The sequence below is a fragment of the Rhipicephalus microplus genome, chromosome 4, assembly GCF_043290135.1.
Source record: "Rhipicephalus microplus isolate Deutch F79 chromosome 4, USDA_Rmic, whole genome shotgun sequence".
NCBI classification, from domain to species: domain Eukaryota; kingdom Metazoa; phylum Arthropoda; class Arachnida; order Ixodida; family Ixodidae; genus Rhipicephalus; species Rhipicephalus microplus.
In genome coordinates, this window is record NC_134703.1 from 22006745 (window position 1) to 22028506 (window position 21762).

A 21762-nucleotide genomic window follows, 5' to 3' on the forward strand; every position below is an offset into this window, starting at 1 on the left:
AATGACCTTCCGGAAGAGGCGGCTGTCATCCGGGATTCTGCGCGCTTCAGGAATGCCATACAAGCAGCAGACTCAACTGCATCTTAACCTTTACTTTTGATACCGCCTTTCATCGCCCACCCCTCATGTAAAGTTCCATACGGAACCTTTGAGGATATAATAAATAAAATAAATAAATAAAATAAATAAATAAACCCCAGATGTCCGCACTGCAACAGCTCTGCAGGTTTAGTGCACATGATATGGACCTGTTCATCCTACAATGATTCAAGTAGAAACGTAGAATCCTGGGAGGCCTTATTACACAGCCGCAACGCTGAAAAACAGCGTCATCGGTCTCGTCCTAATCGCCGCGAGTCCCAAAGGATTCCGGCCGATGGCTAAGGGGATGATTGGGGGCAGAGGCCGAAGCCTCCTCCCCCGTCATTCTAGACGGGTGCAAATAAACGTTATTTCTCTCTGTCTCTCTCCTAATAAGCTCTGGGCTAATTCATTTGATCTTTGTGTCTGACGCAAGGTGCTCCGAGCATACAAAGTACGGAATCGAGCTTCTTAGTAGCATAAACATTTACGGGGATTTATACACTGCATTTTAATGCATCGGCGACCATTGATCGCCCCTGCCGAACGTCTGTGTATAGAACAAGGTCATCACTGCATAGATAACCGTTGTTTATTTCAGTTGTGCGTGTGTGTGTGTGTGTGTGTGTGTGTGTGTGTGTGTGTGTGTGTGTGTGTGTGTGTGTGTGTGTGTGTGTGTGCGCGTGCGTGTGTGTGCGCGCGTGCGTGTGTGTGCGCGCGTGCGTGTGCGTGCGCGCGCGCATTTGTGTGTGTGTGTGTGTGTGTGTGCGTGCGTGTGTGTGCGCGCGTGCGTGTGTGTGTGTGTGCGTGTGTGTGTGTGTGCGTGCGTGTGTGTGCGCGCGTGCGTGTGTGTGTGTGTGCGTGTGTGTGTGTGTGTGTGTGTGTGTGTGTGTGTGTGTGCGTGCGTGTGTGTGCGCGCGTGTGTGTGTTTGTGTGTGTGTGTGTGTGTGTGCGCATATATACTATTGTTTATTCTCGCTTTTCAAAAGTTAGTTAATTATGTGTAATAGCCCGCAAAGTGCGAGTTATCGGTCACTTATTGTATTTAAACATGTTCCGTATAAGGCACGTCTACTGGTCCGCCCTTTAGGCGCTGTTGAATGCCGGCGATAACACGTGCCTGCGAAAAAATTACACGTGCCGCGGCGAACACGGGCGAAAGAATGTGACGCCGCAGCTGCTGGCGTGCGCTCGCATGATGACGAAAGCTAAGTAACAATTGGACACGTCTGGAGAGCTGACGTTGATCACACGATTCGCGAATCAACGGGACGGTTTATTTCAACAACACGCGTACTCAGTCTTTCTGACGGGTGGAAAATGTTAATTTGTCTATACGCTCGCTCAATGACACCTGTGACATTTCCGCAGGTCACGCAATAGCACGCAGGACACGTATAACTGCAGCACCTTTTTTTTAGACCTGCAGGAAGGCAAATGCTGCTCTAACATTTGATGGCCGGGCAGTTTCTGCTTAGCCTTCAAGGGCACGGCCGAGAAAACTACACGCATATAATTGCAGAATAGTAGTTAAATATTTATCGGCTCGCGATGGATACGCTTCGCGTTCGATTTGATGTATGGAGAGAGAGAGAGAGAGAGATAACGAAGAAATGGCAGGATGGTTAACAGAACTTCGTCGAGATTGTCACCATTCGCGTCGAGAGGAAACTGAGCAAGTAAGAGAAAAGGAAAGCGTTCGTATATACTGCAGATTATTCGCCTCGATGGTGAGGAGTAGGTATACGCTTGGTAACTGAAGTCACTCGCCTTCAAGTGTTGCGGAAAAGCTCACATGGCGTTCTGAGCTGATGAACTTTGAGTAAATGCCCCCGATTGTTTTCTTTCAATATAACAACTATGGACACTCCCAGCGCGTTTATGCCATCGGTACTGCCCTGAGGCTTTGTATAAAGTCAAAATCAATAACATCTATAGTGGTGCATCGTATGTTCTGTATGCGAATGAAAGATTGTGCGAATCGCGGCTCAAGCAGGCAGGACATGTGGAGGGGAGGATGCGCGGATTTGGCAGAGACTCTTCACTTTGCTCGGTCGCACGCGGTCGCCTTATCTTGAAAGGAATCAGCAGACCGCTCATACCTTTGTAGGTGCGCACCTACAAACGTGTGGTGAGAACCCCTTTTGCCGTGATGTGATCGACAGCATGAAGGTCGCTTCACTCGCATGCAGCTGCTGCGTTCCCTTTCACCGGCAACGCCAGGTTAAATCCATTCTAAATAGGTTAGCTGCTCGCCTTGCTTCGATGATATTGTAACTTGTTCCCATCCAATTCATTGATTTACGCTAGTGGTGAAACTGCGACTTCTTTTGTTGTGAAAAAAAAGGCCGATCATCAAGCATGCTCAAGACGCACTGGGTGACTTCACGTCGTTTGTTAAATCAGGAACAGTTGTATAGTCGCAACGATAAAAGAGCAGCACAAGTGACCGATGCCACAAAATTGCGACACGCGATGCTGTTGTTCAACAACACGCGCCGATAGGAGATTGTCCAACCCATTCCATTTTCCTAAGCAGGGGTGGCTGAAGGTGAACCGGCGGAAAGCAACCCATTTTCTTGTAGGCTCAGTGGAAATCTTAAAAGAAAAACGCTTGTTCATTGCTTCGGCAGTTGTTGTTATGCACATGATTTCTTCTTTCTCTTTTCGCTTGAATTGCGAGCAACCGTATCTTCATCGCAGTTACTCCGAAAGTGCTGTTTGTTGGAGTGATTTCCACCAGCCACTCCAGCTCTGGAATATGGAATCTGCTTGGCACTTTCGATATCATCGGTGTGCTCGGGAAGAACAGCACCGCGTGTTTCAATCTTGCCGCTCTAGCTGCCGGCCACTTGCACCGATCTTTTTTTTCGTTTAGATTGTTAGGTAAACGATAGTCTACAGATGAAGTCTAATCAATGTCAATAAAACGTAATAACTACTAGTCGAGGCACACTGTTTACGGTGCTGCTTCTTTTAGCCACTGTGTTTGAGCGTCGCAGATTTTGAAGGACAAGCTTTATAAGCGACCAGAAATGTCCTTTTTAACATCCTTTTGATCTAGGTTTTGGAAGACGGAAACGAGAAATCGGTTTTTATACAGTGGTTACGAATTTTAAAAAATGCATTGCATATGTAGTTAGTTTGTACATGTTGTCACATAAATCACTTGATTTGCTGCAACTCTGGAACAGCTGCGTAATCGACTCAACCACAGGACGCTCCGACCTCCGCACGAAAGCTCATAACCGTTCAGTTGAATATACAGCCAGAGTGTTTCTAGACACACACGTTTTGTTGAAGTCGGTAACGGTAAAGCTATTAGACGAAAAACAAACAGTGTGATAAATGGCCCTAAGTAATCGCTCTCATACTGCACTGCCAGGACGACATGGTGGCACGAACTATTAATTTCACGTGCGATCGGTATACTCTTGAACCCGATTGCTTTGAACTCGCTCATGGAAAAGCTAAAAAAGCTCATATACCACAGGTTGAATCTTCTGAGTGGTTGAATACAGAGCCTCTGTTCAAGTCATGCAATTTAATTATCACCGCATTTATTGTCCTCTGAGTCGTTGGCGGCGCGAGTACAATGACAAAGCACTGCATACATTAGTATTTCTACATCGAATGATGTAAAATACAAATCCACCAAGCGTACCCATACATTTGCACAGTCTAACTTGTCCCATCGTTGTTTTTTTTTTCAAGTATACTCGAGTGTGACAATGAAGGTTTTCGACGATGATGGACGCTGAAGACCTCTTATGTTGCGTTACAAGTACTGTTTAATGTCTATCTTTACTCCAAGAAAGCGGAGGTCAAAGGTAGACCGATGTAGAGACCCCGTCATCACTTCGTTTTCATTTTTGCACGCGGGGAGTGCGCTGTCCTCCGCTCTCTCTCAGTAGTAAAGAAGCCTCCACGCCTACGCACATGAGGTCAGTATCGTAATTGTGAATGTCATGCATGCGGTGGGTGTCTTCGTTAATGCCGTGACGTAAACAAATTGACCACGGGCTGATCATTCTGAGTATATCGTCAGTGTTGCCGCCAAATAAATCACGCTCGCGGGTTTCACATTCCTGATAAGGTCCCCTGATAAAACAAGCGTTTCGATGGCGACGGTATATTGCCAAGAACGCAAGTGTATCTGCATTTATGGGCACGTTAAAGAGCCTTTCCCCACCGCGCGTTCAAAGATGGGGGATTTGTTTCCTCCTCACCTTGGCTACCCTTCCTGCAGGCGATATCTTATCCTCGCCACGTATTTCCGAAAATAACGTGTACAATTTCCGCACTAAGCCTGTCAAGATTTCGCGCTTGTCGGCTTGCGCAGTCGCCGACAAGCTTGACCTTCGCTTGCGCAGTCGGAAGCACACAAAATGAAGGGCATACAGATTCATTGCGCGCGATCATCAAACGAGACAAGGGTGGGCAATTCCTATCTGATATTTCGCGTACATGGGCCAACCGGGAGTACGAGAAAACTATTGTCCCTGCTTCACGAAGTGCCCCACCGCGGTGGTCTAATGGCTAAGGTACTCGGCTGCTGACCCGCAGGTCGCGGGTTCGAATCCCGGCTGCGGCGGCTGCGTTTCCGATGGAGGCGGAAATGTTGTAGGCCCGTGTGCTCAGATATCCGGGCACGTTAAAGAACCCCAGGCGATCGAAATTTCCGGAGCCCTCCACTACGGCGTCTCTCATTATGATATGGTGGTTTTCGGACGTTAAACCCTACATGTCAATGAATCAATCAATCAAATCAATCAATGCGTCACGAAGTGCGCCAGAAATACGAACGCCGGGAGGGAACAGTGCGCTCGCTTTTCGTATTTTCAGAGCCTCGTGAGGCGCTCATCAAAGAACCATAAATCGTCGAGATTAATTCGGTACCGACCATCCTGGCACGTGCCCCCTAATCCCGCATAGTGGCGTTGATACTTGGATTGTAATCACCATTGTTTCGAAGATGTGACTGTCGCGTATGCAGGCCTTAAAGGCTGTTTACGCTTAATTTGCCACCTATACTTCGCATTAAGAGTCTTCTCCTATTCGCCATTTTTCGTGCATCACTTTCATGGCTCCAAGGCAGGTGTACCTGAGTGTATGTGGCATTGTCGGATGACGCATCGCGTTTTGACCAACGTCATGGCAATGTGCGCATTTGTTCGTTTCCTAGTGACGAACATTGACGTATGTTGAAACTGGTGGACATTCTGTAAAATGTCACATTAGCTCCCACAAGCACGGTGAGTCCATTTCTTGACTTTTATTTATTTTCATTAGGAAAATTGAAGTGACTCGAAAGGGAATTCCGACATCAACGAATCTGTCCCACGTGTCACTACAAAAATTAATTTTTCTTTGCTATAGCTGACAACATCGAAGCAAGGCCAAGGCGAGCAATAACAATAACAGCTTGCCACGCTAAGCGTTCCGCCAGTGTGTACACACCTGTGAGGTGCATGTAACACAGTCGTCCGTCGTTCTAAGACGCATGGTAGGATGTGTACGAGCGTTACCAAATGCTCGTCGCATGCAAAATGATGACACTTGGCAAGTAATAACATTGTAAAACAATTATGGCACATTCCATTTTTATCACAGCCCCGCCGCGGTGGTCTAGTGGCTAAGGTACTCGGCTGCTAACCCGCAGGTTGCGGGATCGAATCCCGGCTGCAGCGGCTGCATTTCCGATGGAGGCGGAAATGTTGTAGGCCCGTGTGCTCAGATTTGGGTGCAAGTTAAAGAACCCCGGGCGGTCGAAATTTTTGGAGCTCTCCACTACGGCGTCTCTCATAATCATATTGTCACGTGCTTGCCCAAGAAAGACGATGACAGTTGTGCATGTGCCACGAAGGACTACGAAATGGACGAAGAAGAAGAACTCGCTTGCGCGTTCTAATTAAAAAGATCGACCACAGGGATGTATGCTCCGCTGTGTTTGACTACATCAACGCAACTAAAAGATTACCATGCTAGTGAACCACTACCTTTTCAGATCTTTAGTTTATAATTCATAGTAATGTCTTTCAAAAACAAAAGATGGTTTGACCGCTTGCTCAGCACACATTTTTGTTTTTCTGGTAGTATTATTTTACGCTACTTTTTCAGATTGGCTTCATTTTTAGTTTAGTTTCATTTAAGTATCCTGCCGCCCGGTTCTTGGCCCATCCCCCTTTGTGGGTAAGCGCCATCCATCACAGGTCATCAGCATCAGCATCAGATCGACCTGCTTCTGGAGGTCGATCTGGAGGTCGATCACGCGCTGCTTCAAGCGTGAGCGAAGAAGGCGATCGTTCCTGCAGTAGTTGGCGCTTTCTATTGCACGGCCTGTGGGAGGGGATTGGCCACACTCATCACCTTTGGTTCTTTATTAGCGGTAGAATTTCTTTTTGCTGATTTTTCAGGAGCCATCAATGCCGGTCTCCGGCCCCGGCCAGGGCTCGCCCTGGTCGGCCAGTCACCCTGCTGAATCGGTACCACTGGAGTGTTTCTTCAAGAACGGCGTAAGCAGTTTGCCTGTCGCGCTTGTGCCCACTGATGGCGGAACCATTCGGTTGAGTGAAACGGAGGTGTTCCAAGAAGAACTTCGCAACATAAGCGGTCATTTTCTGGACATCTTGGAGGTGAGGCGTTTCGGCAAGACTGGCATACTATGCAGATCTTCAAATATTCAATGCTTAACAGACTTACTGGCCGCCACGAGATTTGCGTTCATTGCTGTTCGCGCTTTTATCCCCCCTCATCTTGCTTGCGCGAAGGGCATTGTTCGTGGTGTTCCAACTAACATTAGTCCTGACGCATTCTTAAAGATGGTCTCTCCGGCTGGCGTGACATCTGTCTACAGATGCACCAGACCTGCAGGTGATACGCGAGTCCCTACTGAAAGCGTCATCGTTACCTTTGCTGGTCTCACACGCCCCTCTGAGCTGAAGGCCTGGCCTTATCTATTCCGTGTAGAGGCATTGACACCTCGCCCACTGCAATGCCGTAACTGCTGGCGATTTGGACATAGCGCTAATGCTTGCAGGTCCTCATTGAGATGTGCGAATTGCGGTGGGGCACATGCCGCATCAAATTGTCAGGAAGACAACTGCAGGTGTTGCCTATGTGATGGAGCACACACAGCCACGGACAATAGCTGCCCTGCTCGAGAACGTGAAACACAAATTCTAGATATAATGGAGAAACGCCGTTGTTCTCGGTCTGAGGCAACTTCCTTCATTAAAGAGCGCGAAGTGGGGTACGCTGCTGCTACGTCACGCCAGTGTGGGTCAATTGAAGCGACGGTCGCTTCCGCAGTGTCGGCAGCGATAGATAAGGTCATGCCGATGATTATGGAACGGCTTTTCAACACCTTTGCTGAAGGTCTGACCGAGATGCTCGCCGCCAGGTTAAACAGCCTTATTCCCTCCTTCGCTGCACACACTGTCACGGTCCAGGGTGAAGCTGAGCACCTCGACAATGAACAAAATCATCGGCGTCAAGAAGATGTTACCCCTGAAACGCTCGTCAGCACTCAGTCGCCGACCCCTGTGGGGCCCAGTGGGTCGTTTGGTGACATGAGGCTTGGTAATATCACTCATAAACGACGCAATGCTCCATTGTCTCCAACCAATTTGCCAATGTCAAAACCAAAAAAAGTTATTACTGATACCAACAATGAGCAGGACGTTTTGCGTTCTGCAGTAGAGTCAACTATATTAAGTCCATCATAGCGCCTGTAAAAGTTCTTCAGTGGAATTGTCGCTCCGTATCTTCCGCTTACATAGATCTTATTTATCTCATACAGCAAACAAATCCTAATATAATTTTACTTCAAGAGTCTTGGCTTTCAGTAAACCAAACATTTACTCTGAAATATTTTCGAACATTTAGACTGGATCGGCCAGGTAGAGGAGGTGGATTATTGGTTCTAATATCTTCAAAAATGTGTCATCATGTTTCTGTAACTTTTGAACATATTTGTCCGGATTGTGAATTGTTAGGAATAGATTGTTTGTTACCTAACTCCAACAGGATTACAGTGATTAATGCGTACTTTCCAAATGGAGTAAGACGCACAGATCACCTAGATTGTGTTATCAAGAATTCTTCGTCAAATTCAATTTTATTGGCTGGGGATTTTAACTCGCATCACACTTCTTGGGGGCTTAAAACAGATAGCTGTGGCAAAAGATTGTGGAATTGGTTGCAGGATAATAATTTTCGCTGCCATAACTCTGGACAAGTTACCTTTCTACGCGGGATAAGCTCATCAACATTAGACCTAACATTTTCTTGTGGCCAGTTTATGATTTCATCGTGGGAAACGTTTGATAATGGGACGAGTAGTGATCATGTACCAATTACCTATGAAATAATGCTACCACAACTTACCTCTGCTATCTGGCAACAACGGTTCACCAACTATAAAATTTATAAAACTGTTTTAAACTCCGCGCTCTCGTCATTGAGAGGACGCGTCGGACAGCAACGAGCTGCTTCAGTCGTAGCGTGTCTAAGTGACTCTATCCAGCCGGCAGAGTTTTCTGTTAAGTACGGCAGCACACCGTCAAATTCAGCTTGGTGGAATGAAGATTGTACGCTTGCGTATAGGCGACGTAAGGCTGCTTGGAAACGTTTACGCCACAACCATACTCCGAAAAATTGGGTTGACTATAAATTCCACGCAGCGCTGTTTAAACGTACAGTTGCAATAGCTAAAGATAAACACAATTCTGACTTACATTCGCGTTTATCAAAACCCGATCAAAGATCTGCCCTGTACAGGTTTCTACGGAACAAAAAATCGACGAAGGTACCAGCATATTCGCATTCAGTAGTGCTGTCTCCTAAAGAGACAACAGATTTGTTAGAGGGCATCGCGAAAGGACTTGAAGCGCGTTTCGCTTCGTCATGCTTGAGACCTGTGACATTCAAAAGCGCAACCTCGGACTTTCGGGAAGTCACTATGGCTGAACTGGCAGATGTCATACTAACTGTAAAGCAAGCAGCTCCCGGTCCAGATCAGATTACAAACTCTATGATTAAATTGATATTTAATTCCCATCCCTAGGAGCTTTTGAATATTGTTAACTGCTCCTTACAGCACACATGGATTCCAAGCGCATGGAAAGTTGCTAAAGTTGTGTTGCTGCGAAAAAATCCAAGCCTAGGATATGTCCTGGATAACATTCGGCCAATTTCGCTTACTTCAAACCTAGTTAAAATAATTGAAAGAATTCTTCATAGAAGGCTCAGTGAATTCATCACTCGTCAGGACATTCTTTCACCAAGGCAAGTAGGATTTAGACAGGGGTGCTCTATATGGTCGGCTCATGTTGATTTGGAAAGCCGAATTCGCCTTGCAAAAGTATCTGGTGAGCTTTCTGCATTAGTCACGTTAGATATCGCAAAAGCCTACGATAGTGTGGAATACAGTACATTAATTTCAAGATTAGTGGACTGTGAGGTTCCCAAGTACATTATATCTTGGGTTCAGGAGTTTCTCTTTGAGAGACAATTCTTTTGTGGCCACGAGGAAATTACTTCTGCCTCATATAAGCAAACAAGAGGTGTTCCGCAAGGATCAGTCCTGTCACCTCTTTTATTTAATATATTATTATCATCTATTCCCGTTCATAAAAATGTTCCTCTTTATGTCTACGCCGATGATATTGCTTTTTTCTCGTCATCCCGAGATATCAATAGCTTATATCAAATCTTGCAGTCATATTTGAGTGAGCTTGAGGTATGGCTTGGCGGGCTGTCTTTTTCACTTAATGTTAGTAAATGTGCTCTGCTTGTATTCCCTCTATCCGTTCCCGTATTTCTTTCACTGCATTATCGAAATGATCCGATTCCACAAGTAACAGCGCTAAAATAGCTTGGTATTGTTTACGTGGACAATTTAAATTGGCAGCAACAAATAGAATCAAACACCCGTAAAGCAGAAAGCGCCGTAGGATTGCTCCGCCGGTTTTGCAATAAGAATTCAGGGATGCGCAGGGATACGTTACTTATGATATACAAACTTTACGTACGCCCAATTCTGGAGTTTGGTGGCGTTCTGTTTTCTGGAAGTGCTGAGTACAAATTAAGACCACTTATATTGCTAGAAAGGCAAGCTCTGCGGCTGTGTCTCGGGCTACCTAGGTGTGTAGCGAATAGCGTGCTTTATTTGGAAGCTAGAATCATTCCACTTCATGCTAGATTTCGACAGCTTACTGTGCAAACATCTTTAAAACTTTACGATGCACCCCTCTTCTGTTCTCAGACAGTTTTCATCAAACATCCAGTTTCTTTCTTTCAGCGCCCGTGGTCTCGTTATCAAAGACCCCAAGTCATTTTCGTCGAGTCTCTGTTATCAAATCTTCACGTTTCCCTCCGGCATTTAACTCCCCAAACCCAATGCTCGGTGCCAGTTGACTTAATTTTCGATAATATTTTTCCAAAAAATGCCAAGTTACTTCCAAAGCATGTTCTGGAGGGCCTCCTTCAAGACCATCTAAGTCATTTTCCTAAATACGTAGTAATTTCGACGGACGCAACGCAAAATCTTCAGAAGGCTGGAGTAGGTATTTTTTCTCATCAGCTTAATTGGTCTTTTGCGCTCCGATTGCCTGACTTCACACCAATTTATCTCGCAGAATTCCTGGCTATTACATTGGCTCTTCGAAAACTAAATTATCAGCAATCAAAAGCTATTATTATTTCGGATGCTTTGTCTGTATGTACACATCTAACGTCCGCAAAGAAGTCTCCTCTTCTCAGGATATTTTGGTCTCTCGTACCGCATAGCCTATCAGAAGTTCGGTTTATTTGGGTCCCCGGGCATGCTGGAATTGAACTAAATGAAATTGCTGATTCGCTCGCTTCGGCATCTTTAAATTTCCCGGTGGTGCTAGTAGCTCCACAGTTTCCTTTTATTACAGCCGAACGATTCAAACGCCTGTTAATCTTAAAAATGAACGAAACGTCGCTTCTACAATCTGAAGAATTTCGGCACTTGCAATTCACATGGAACACCGCAAAATGCCTTTCCCGTCAATGTGAGGTGACCCTCACAAGCTTTCGCTGTAGAGTTCCTCTGTTAAATTTTTATCTCAACAAATCAGGATTTTCATTAACTAACCTATGTGTAGTTTGCAATGAACCGGAAACAATAGATCACTTTCTTCTCACATGCCGCCGCTTCGCCTCACTGCGCCGAATAATTCTTGAAAGACCGATTGGTATGCTCGGATTGCCAGTCAATACATCCACCCTATTATCGTTTGGAGCCAGTCAGTTGGGTGTGGGCCACAGTGCTATTCTGTCAGCGCTACATAAATTCATTCAGGCAACCGGAAGGATACGCTGCTAGTGGTACTGCCAGATATATCCAATTCTTTCTTCCCCTTCCTCATTCTTGTTAATTTGTTTTATATATTCTGGTTTATCGTATTCTTCTGCAATTTTTTCACGTTTTTTCAAAGGAACATTATTATTGTTTCTATCTAATTTCTCTTTATTTTTTTTTAGCAAGCGTTATAAAAAATGATCTATCAAGAGGTACAGTGTGGCCAATCCCCCATGTGGGTATGAGCCAAAATCTCCTAGGAGACAAGACAAGACAAGACAAGACCTGCTTCTGGTGTCTCAGTCTCTACGGCAAGACCTCTGTTTTGACGTCGTGACACTGGTGGAGGTGCTGGAGCCTACAACCGGATGCAGGACAGTCTTGCTCGGACCCGTTCACCTAGTCCAGAGACCCGGCCCCTCGTCACGACTCCGGTGCACCGATTCAGTCCGCGCCTACTAGGCCTAAGTCCGGAGTCCGTACCTGTTCCGCCTCTAACCAGCATGGCAGCTCCTACCACATCCACGGCTACCCTTCCATCGCAGACCACTCTTCCCTCCCAGGTGACTCTTGAACATCCTCGCGTTCCTGAAGTTTTCCATGGGGAAGAGTACGAGGATGGCGAGGACTGGCTCGAACAGTTCGAACGGGTCGCTGTATCTAACCACTGGAATGAACAGCACAAACTTGGCCGTGCATATTTCGCCCTGGAAGATAGCGCTCGCACGTGGTACGAGAACCACGAGGCTACTTTCCAATCCTGGGAAGATTTCCGTCGAAAGCTCCTCGCCACATTTTTGAACACGGACCGACGGGATCGCGCACAGCAACTGATTGAGGCTCGCGCACAAAAACCAAACGAAACAGCCGCTATGTACGCAGAGGGTATGATCCGTCTGTTTTGACGAGCTTACCCTGACATGCCCGAGGCAAAGAAGGTGCGTCACATAATGCAGGGTGTCAAAGAACCAGTGTTTGCGGGCCTCGTACGAAATTCACCTACAACAGTAGATGAATTCATAAGAGAGGCGACTGTCATCGAGCGCGCACTGCGACAACGATACCGACACTTTGACCACCTGCTGAACCACACGGCAGTAAGTGCTGCAGCTCAGAACACTGCCGTGTGTGAAAGTTCCCTACGACAAATGATTAGGGAAATACTGCGTGAGGAACTTCGGGCCCTCTGCGTCCCTCCTACCCAACCGCCCGTCGCATCTGTTGCCGAAATCGTCCGCCAGGAGTTGAGGCAAGCCGTTACACCACCGGCGCCAAGTCCTGAGCCACATCCAGCGAGCTATGCTGATGTGGTCCGTCGTCCTCCACCGTCATTTGTGGCGACACCCTTCCAGCCACGACCCGCGGCCGTACCTTGGTGGCAACGGGATTCCATGAGACGACCACCAGTTCGCCGAACTGACTTGTGGCGCATGGGTGACCATCGACCTATTTGTTTCCGCTGCGGAGAACCAGGTCACATTGCTCGCTATTGCCGTCATAGCGATTCCGGCTTCGGGAACTTTTCTCGTCCCGCTTCTTTCCGCTCTGAAGACCGTCGTGCCCACAATGCCGATCAACTGTCGACTGGCCAAGCAACTACACCGCGTCGCTGGCGATCTCCATCTCCTGCGCGTCACCAGAGGCCGTTCGCCTAGCCCGCGCCGGGGAAACTAACTGCTGCGACCTCCGGGGGCAAGGTTGCCAATCGTCGAGACACCGAAAAGTTCCCCCTATCATCGCAAGAAGATATGACAACAACCACGACGAATACGACGACGAATACGACGACGAATACTAATGCCGGTGAAGTTGTACGTGCTGATCTTGGCGTTTTCATTGACGGACATTACGTTACAGCACTGGTCGACACTGGCGCCGACTTCTCAATCATGCGACAAGAACTCGCCGACCGCCTTAGAAAGGTCAAGACACCGTGGACAGGGCCACACATAAAGAGTGCTGGTGGTCAGCTGATGATTCCCACGGGTAAATGCACCGCTCGACTTCGCATTGGGAATTCTAGCCTCGTGGCCACTTTCGTCCTGTTGCCAGACTGCTGTAAAGAGCTAATATTGGGCATGGATTTTCTTCGAGATCATGGCGCTGTTATCAACATCCCTCAACGCATGGTGACGTTTTGCGCACATCCGTATGTCGACGACAGCAGCGACGAACTACGCGGCAGTTTGCGAATAGCCGACGATGTAACGCTCCCACCGAGATCCTGCTGCCTTGTGTCTGTGTCCAGTGGGTGGCCTTCCTATAAGGATGTGATAGTGGAGCACATAGTCGCTCTTTTGCTCACGCAAGGCATTTCCATCGCGAGAGGCATCCTAACGCTTACTGGTGGACAGGCAGAAGTGCTCCTTACAAACTTCAGCAACGAGCGCCATCAAATCCAGAAGGGTACCGCAATTGCCTACTTCGACGATATAGACCAAGCCGGGGATTGCTGTGCTTTGCAACCAGATGACGCGACAGTCCATGCCTCGACAACTTTGTCGGTGGACATCTGCTCCACGCTACCACCCTCTGATAGGAAGCGTCTGCTTGGACTTATACACCAATTCGAAGACTGCTTTTCGCGTACGTCAAAGGTCCAGCGGACACCATTGACCAAGCACCGCATCATTACCGAAGACAACACGCGACCGATTCGGCAGAACCCCTACCGTGTGGCTCCGAAAGAACGCGAGGAGATTCAGAAGCAAGTACAGAAGATGCTCGTGGATGACGTCATACAACCTTCGAAAAGTCCTTGGGCGTCCCCCGTGGTTTTGGTCAAGAAAAAAGACGGCAGCTTGCGTTTCTGTATTGATTATCGCAAGTTGAACCAAGTCACGAAGAAAGACGTCTATCCACTGCCTCGCATAGACGATTCACTCGATCGGCTGCGTCATGCGCGCTATTTCTCTTCAATGGACCTCCGAAGCGGCTACTGGCAGATAGAATTCGACGAGAGAGATCGTGAAAAAAACGGCCTTTGTGACGCCTGATGGCCTTTACGAATTTAAGGTGCTTCCTTTTGGGTTGTGCTCGGCGCCAGCCACTTTTCAGCGTCTCATGGACACCGTACTATCGGGCCTGAAGTGGCAAACATGCTTGGTCTATCTAGACGATGTTGTTGTATTCTTAGCATCATTCGAGGAACATCTCAGCCGTCTATCCACCGTACTCCAAGCCATACGCTCGGCCGGCCTGACTTTAAAACCAGAAAAATGTCATTTTGGTTTCAACGAACTCAGCTTCCTAGGCCACGTCGTCAGTCACGAGGGTGTTCGACCTGACCCGGCCAAAATAGACGCCGTAGCGCAATTTCCTGCACCCCGTGACAAAAAGGCTGTGAGACGCTTGTTAGGGTTGTGCGCCTATTACCGACGATTTATCGAGGACTTTTCGTCTATTGCGGCGCCATTGACACGACTCACACGTGAGGACGTCCCCTTCTTTTGGGGTGAACAGGAGCAAATGGCATTCAATGAACTGCGACAACGCTTGCAAACACTTCCAGTCCTTGCGCACTTCGACCAGGACGCCCCTACAGTACTTCACACTGACGCCAGCAATGTAGGTCTAGGTGCCGTTCTGGTGCAGTGGCAAGACGGCTGTGAAAGAGTAATAGCCTACGCCAGCAGAACTCTCTCTCGCATGGAGGAGAACTACTCGACCACCGAGGAGTGTCTCACCGTGGTGTGGGCAGTCATCAAATTTCGTCCGTATTTGTACGGCCGCTCCTTCAAGGTTGTTAGCGACCATCACTCTTTGTGCTGGCTCACCAACCTTAAAGATCCATCTGGTCGTTTGGCGCGCTGGAGCCTAAGACTTCAAGAGTTTGACATGACCATCGTCTACAAATCTGGGAAGAGGCACACCGACGCCGACTGTCTCTCACGGTCGACAGTGGAAACTGTCGCTCCTGATGACGAAAACATCGACGCGACATTCTTGGGAGTTGTCAACACGGCCACTATTGCACGAGAGCAGCGCAGTGACCCTGAGCTGTTACCACTCATTGAATATTTAGAAGGACGACGTAAAGACGTGCCGCGGTTATTTGCTAGAGGACTGCCATCTTTTTGCTTGCGAAACGATGTTCTCTATAAGAAAAACTTCTCACCAACCGGTAACCCGCACTTGCTCGTCGTGCCTGCCTCTCTTCGAAAAAAGATTATGGAAGCGTGCCATGATGAAGCAACTTCTAGTCATCTAGGCTACACCCGAACATTGTGCCGACTACGATGCAAGTACTACTGGCCAAAGTTACCTGCTGCTGTTAACCATCACGTGCGAACGTGCACCGACTGCCAAAGACGCAAAGCACCTCCCAGCAAGCCAGCCGGTCTTCTACATCCAGTCGAAGCACCAGAAAAGCCGTTCACCCAGATTGGAATGGATTTCCTGGGTCCCTTTCCAACTTCCACAACAGGGAACAGATGGATTATTGTGGTCACTGATTACCTGTCCCGTTATGCGGAGACTAAAGCTATGCAGCGTGGCACAGCAGCAGAAGCCGCTCAGTTTTTCATCGAAAACATCGTCCTTCGGCATGGCGCTCCGACAACAGTGATCACAGACAGAGGACCTGCCTTCACCGCAGAGCTTTTGGAGTCGGTTCTCAGACTCTGTGGTACAGCTCACCGGAAAACAACTGCATACCATTCGCAGACAAACGGACTGACGGAGCGCCTCAATAGGACCCTCACAGACATGATCAGTATGTACGTTGACACGGAACATAAAAACTGGGATCAGATATTGCCGTACGTGACCTTTGCTTATAATACCGCTCGACAAGAAACCACTGAAATGACACCGTTCAGTCTGATCTATGGTCGCGAAGTCACGACAACATTGGACGCCATGTTGCCGCATGAGTGTGACGACATCCATGTAGACGCCGAAGAATTCACTCAGCGTGCCGAAGAAGCCAGACAGCTCGCGCGCGTGCGCATCTGTCATCAGCAGCATCAAGATGCACAACGCTACGACACCCGACACAAGTTTGTTAGCTACTCACCAGGCGACAAAGTGTGGGTCTGGATTCCGATACGTCGACGCGGACTGTCTGAGAAACTGCTAAGACTGTACTTTGGTCCATACAGCGTCACGCGACGCTTGAACGACGTGAACTACGAAGTCGTTTCCGACACTAATTGTAGTTCTAAGCGCCAAAAGCATTTGCCCGAAGTCGTGCACGTCGTGCGTATGAAACCGTATTTATCGAGTTAATTAGCTCCCGGTTACCGTTTTCGTACGACCACTTCATACGCCTGGTAGAGCACGCAAGTTGCGCATCGGGACGATGCTTCTTTCGGAGGGAGGCAAATGTCACGTGCTTGCCCAAGAAAGACGATGACAGTTGTGCATGTGCCACGAAGGACTACGAAATGGACGAAGAAGAAGAACTCGCTTGCGCGTTCTAATTAAAAAGATCGACCTGCTTCTGGTGTCTATGTCTCTACGGCAAGACCTCTGTTTTGACGTCGTGACAATATGGTGGTTTTGGGACGTTAAACCACACATATCAATCAAATCAGTAATAACATTGGAAAAGAATTATGGGACATTCCATTTTCATAAAAAAGCTATCTGCTAACCTATGGTTCAGCAGTCGAGCACTTTGACCACTAGACGGCCGTGGCGGGTCAGGCCGTGAGATTGGGCATACGGCATCATTTGTAGAAATAACATGGGGCGATTTTCAGCTCATTTTGATAATTCATTGTAAACTTCAGGCTGCGTGCTTCGCTGGAATGTTTGGCTCGCTTGTTCTAAAGAGCATGGACTGCCGATAGGAAGTGCTTTGTGACCATATTCACCAATTTTAATAAAACTTTCGACATGTGTTCGCGCTGGTACCATGGTGATATGTACGTGCCAAATTATGCAAGCGTAAGTCACTTAGTTTTTTTAGAAAACAAATTTTAAAATCCGTTGCTAATTCTGGAATTATAGTTGTAAACGCGGGCCACCCTGTGTATATGACGTCAGGGCCTACTTTTTTTTTTCAAAAACCCGGTCTTTCTCAGCAGACGGATGCAGCGCAAGCTTTTTTCTACGAGGTGACAACATTGGAAGCACAGTTCAGTTTGGTCAGCTGTTTGCAGCGTGTTGGTAGCCGTTGACGTCGGGTCTTACAATATTGAGCAACGAAGAAATCGATCGGGGCATGTCGGATGCTTTAGGCGCCGGAGGGTCGAAATCGATGATTCCGGGCTCAGATAATAGCTGCAATGTTACTGGTAAGTTCAGACGAGTGGCGCAGCTTGATACCGCGTTGGATGACATCGCCAACTTGCTTTTTCCGCATCAGAAGATCACGCCACGTGAACTATGTTTACACCATGGCCAGCCGTGGTAGGGTGTAGCGAATCTCATGACATCATCAGTGACGGGTTCTTGTGACGTCATCCGATACCCACCATGGACGACAGAGGCGCTCCCTGTTTCGGTTTCTGCTATGACTCGTCGTTTTTTTTTTTTGCTTAATTAAAATTATTGACGAGTGCTTGAACAAAATGAACCACCCTAGCTTTTTCACCACTATCAATACTATTAGAAAACAACAGCATTAATCTCAGTATGAATGAAAATGCACCGTAGTTCTTTTTTAAAGAACACATGGCCGAAGTTTCTGACGCCTTCCACACTGATTGCCCTCATAATCTCATTGTCATCTTGCGACGCAAACTCCCAACACTTTATTATTATTATTATTATTATTATTATTATTATTATTATTATTATTATTATTATTATTATTATTATTATTATTATTATTATTATTAAAGCCTTGCGCAAGCGTTTGACTCCACTTTGCATGCGCCATAGGCTAATGTTTTGAGTACGCACGTTAAGTTTCGAGAACGCACAAGCGCGCACCCAAGTGACACGTTACGAACTTTATTATAAAATTCCCTAATGTATCATAACGTCTTGACGAATTCATCATTTGAGTGCAAAAAGCCACTTTACTGACGGATTCAGGTTCTAGCAGTGTCAATAATATAACATCTGTGGCTTAATTTACGCCTCAAAACCATGGTATGAATTGAAGAGATGCCGTATAGAGGAGGGCTCCGAAAATTTCGACCATCTGGTACGCTGACATCGCATCGTACACGGGCTTGCGATATTTCTTCTCTGTCGAAATGCGACGGCTGTGGCCCGGATCCAATCCGCGACCTTCGGGTGATCTAGCAGTTTCAAGACGGTTTTATCAGATAAATACTCTCGTGCATTGTCAACAAAGGTCAGATCCTTGCGATTAGCAATGCATTCACAGATTTGAATTGGCTTCACGAGAAGGTTTTACGCTGGGTATCAAAAGGTAGGATTCTTGTCAACCGTCACGAATAAGAAACAACAGAAGCCACACGCATACCGGCGCCGTCCTCTTGTCACGGAGGCTTTCGAGGACTCGCCGTGAAGACGCATGCGGCGCAGCTGCGTGTCGGGTTCTCTCGCGATGTTTACGACGGCTGGAAGGCTGCAGACTTTGCGTGTTGCCCTTTGTCCTGCTGCGAATGCACACCAAGACACGTAGCAACACGAGACTGAGGTGCACCACTTGCGCGCACACACGACCGCTTGTATCACAGTGCAGGAGAAAGGTGTGCCAGCAGACGACATCAAGCTTCAAGCAGACGGACGCGTTCGTTATCCAAGCTATCCCGCGAACGACAACTGAACGATTTTTTTTCGTGTAAGCAACACTGAGAGGGAAAGGCAAACGGACAGAAATCAAGCGATACGTGAAAGTCGCAGCTTTCTACAGTAAAGGTGAGTGTGACGCGTGCGATATCGGCTTCTGCTCTGAATGCGTGGAACCGTGTCATGGCAATACTTGTTGATGCTTTGTGCGCTGTGCGAGGACAGAGCCTCGGTTTATCAGATCACCAGGTCATTGTCAGCACCTCTGCATCGTTTGTCACGTAAACGACCCTCGAAGATAAAAAGATAGGACACGTGAATCCTTCGGCCCATCGGATGCTCGCGTGTGCCGGCGCACTTGCGCAAAGTCAGGAACAAAAGTTGTAAGTAATTTCACGCTTTGTTACGCTAGTGCCCCGATTTTCGTGAAGCATCGATTCGGGAATGTTATGCATAATTTGGGTGAAAGATTCCCTGCTCGGTGGAGCAATGCCGCGAAGTGACAGCTAGACTACTGGTGCAAATTGGCAGGCTTTACTTTGATCGGCTTGTCACGATGCGTTTGAGCTTTCGTCACAACTCTCGTTCAATACGATATATATGTTAAAGCTATATACCATCAATTCTCGTTTGCGTGCGTCATCATCACCATGTGGCGATGACGCACGCAAAAGAGAATTGATGGGCTCATGGCTGTCGCGTAGGCTTCCTCGATTTCCCGCCTTCTTGTTTTCAATTATTTTTTTTTCCAATTTCAACCAGCGAAATTTCAACAAGATGTCGCATCCACGCCCACATTTCTCGAAAAAGCATTCGTCACAGCTTGCTTCTCCGCAATGAACCTTATTGTGTAAAGACGCCAACTTTAATGTGGCATAAATAAGCTGATCAGTCACTCTCTCTTTCAGAGAACGTACATTTCTCATATAGTCTAATAGCCCTTGCATTCAACAGCCATTGGTCGACACTGCAATAGATAAGGGACTGCAGTTATATAAGGCGACAGCATGTGACGCTCTGCGAAACAGACACAAGTTTTGTGCTAGCACTAACACGAAATCTTTCGGGCTGCGTTTGAGAATATTACGGATTGTTCGAGGTTCCGGACGCTTTTGCACCAAAAGGCAGCTACTGCCCTGACTGATAGGCAAACTGAGCTTGGAAACTGGCTTGCCATGCTGACAGTGACGCATAAATCGTTGGCACGCCACAGGAAATTTTAGTAGCCTTGATACTGAGCGCAGTTATATGCTCCCGCTTCTGTACAAGATTACTGTGAAACAGGGGCGTAGCCAGAATTTTTTTTTTCCGGGGTGGGGGAGGGTTCAATCATACTGTATGTATGTTCGTGCGTGTTTGCATGTGTCCGCAAGCAAAATTGAAAATTTTCGTGGGGGTTGGGGTAAAAGAAACTACCCCGCCTACGACCCTTGGGTGCCATTCTGGACATTGTCAAATTCCGCCATGTTGTCAGATTCCGCCATTAATTGATGCTAATTGGCATGGTTAGCTGCTACGACCTCTCTGATTGGCTTTAAATGCCGCCATTACGAAATTTGACAATGTGTCCAGACAACGCCTCCGAGTCCTAGATTTCCCGTGCCTGCCGGATGAGCGCGAAACGCCAGTCATCTATGGCGGCGCTGCCTACGTAAGGGTAAGGGTCTTTGTACTTGGCCTCTGAGATTGGCAATTTTGGCGTTTGCCACTAATTTTAAAGGATGCTTTGTATTAGAAAAATTGCTTGCTGAACGATGGCGTCACTTACGTAGAGTTAATTATAATTACGTTTACGCCTTTTAGAACTTTTTAATGTTGTTTTTGTTGCATATAAGCTTCAAAAAACGTAAAAACTTATTTGAAGACACCCTACTTGACTAGCGCCACCACCGTAGTTCCGACGACCGCCGCTTCCCAAGTGACTGTCGATAATCCAGGCTCCAGCTGGCACGGGAAATCTAGGTGGCGTTGGTCCAGAATAGCACCCATGCTGTGCACAAAAAGAATCTTCGAGCGCATAGATACGTTGTTCTAGCTACTGTAGCATAAAGTGCAAGATGCAAAACGATTTGAACGGTTGAAAAACCTGCCTCTTGGGAAACGCTAAATGAAGCCGAAAATATTGTTATACATAAGAGACAGTAGAATCGGGCATGTTGGTATAACAGCGCTCTATCTCGTCTCTTCTGTCCCCTCCTGTCGTTTGCGCTGTTAAGCACTCTTGATCTTGTTATACATTATCCTATTATCACGAAATTTTTAAACACGACCCAAGAACGGTATGACGATTTATAGCGCGAGAACAGAACGACGACACAGAGACAAGAAGGACACGAAGGCCCTTCTTGTCCCTGTGTCCTCGTTCTGTTCTCGCGCTATAACTATCGTCATACCATGTCAACCAGCCCAAGCTGCCACACTTCTCAGAACGTTGTGGACCGCCACGCAACTAACAACAACGGTTCACCGACATCAAAATGCTTTGCCTCAGAGATAGTCTACGCGGCCACAATGTTGCTCTTTGAGGAAGTTGTGAAAAAAATAAACGCGTCGCGACACAGACAACACAAATGTTGTTCCGCAATTTGACTGCACTCAAAGTTTGTAATAACAATCGTTCCTGTGGGTGGACGCCCAGTTCCGAAGAGCACATTGGTTTTCAATGTAAAACCAAAACTAATTTTATTATCATCATC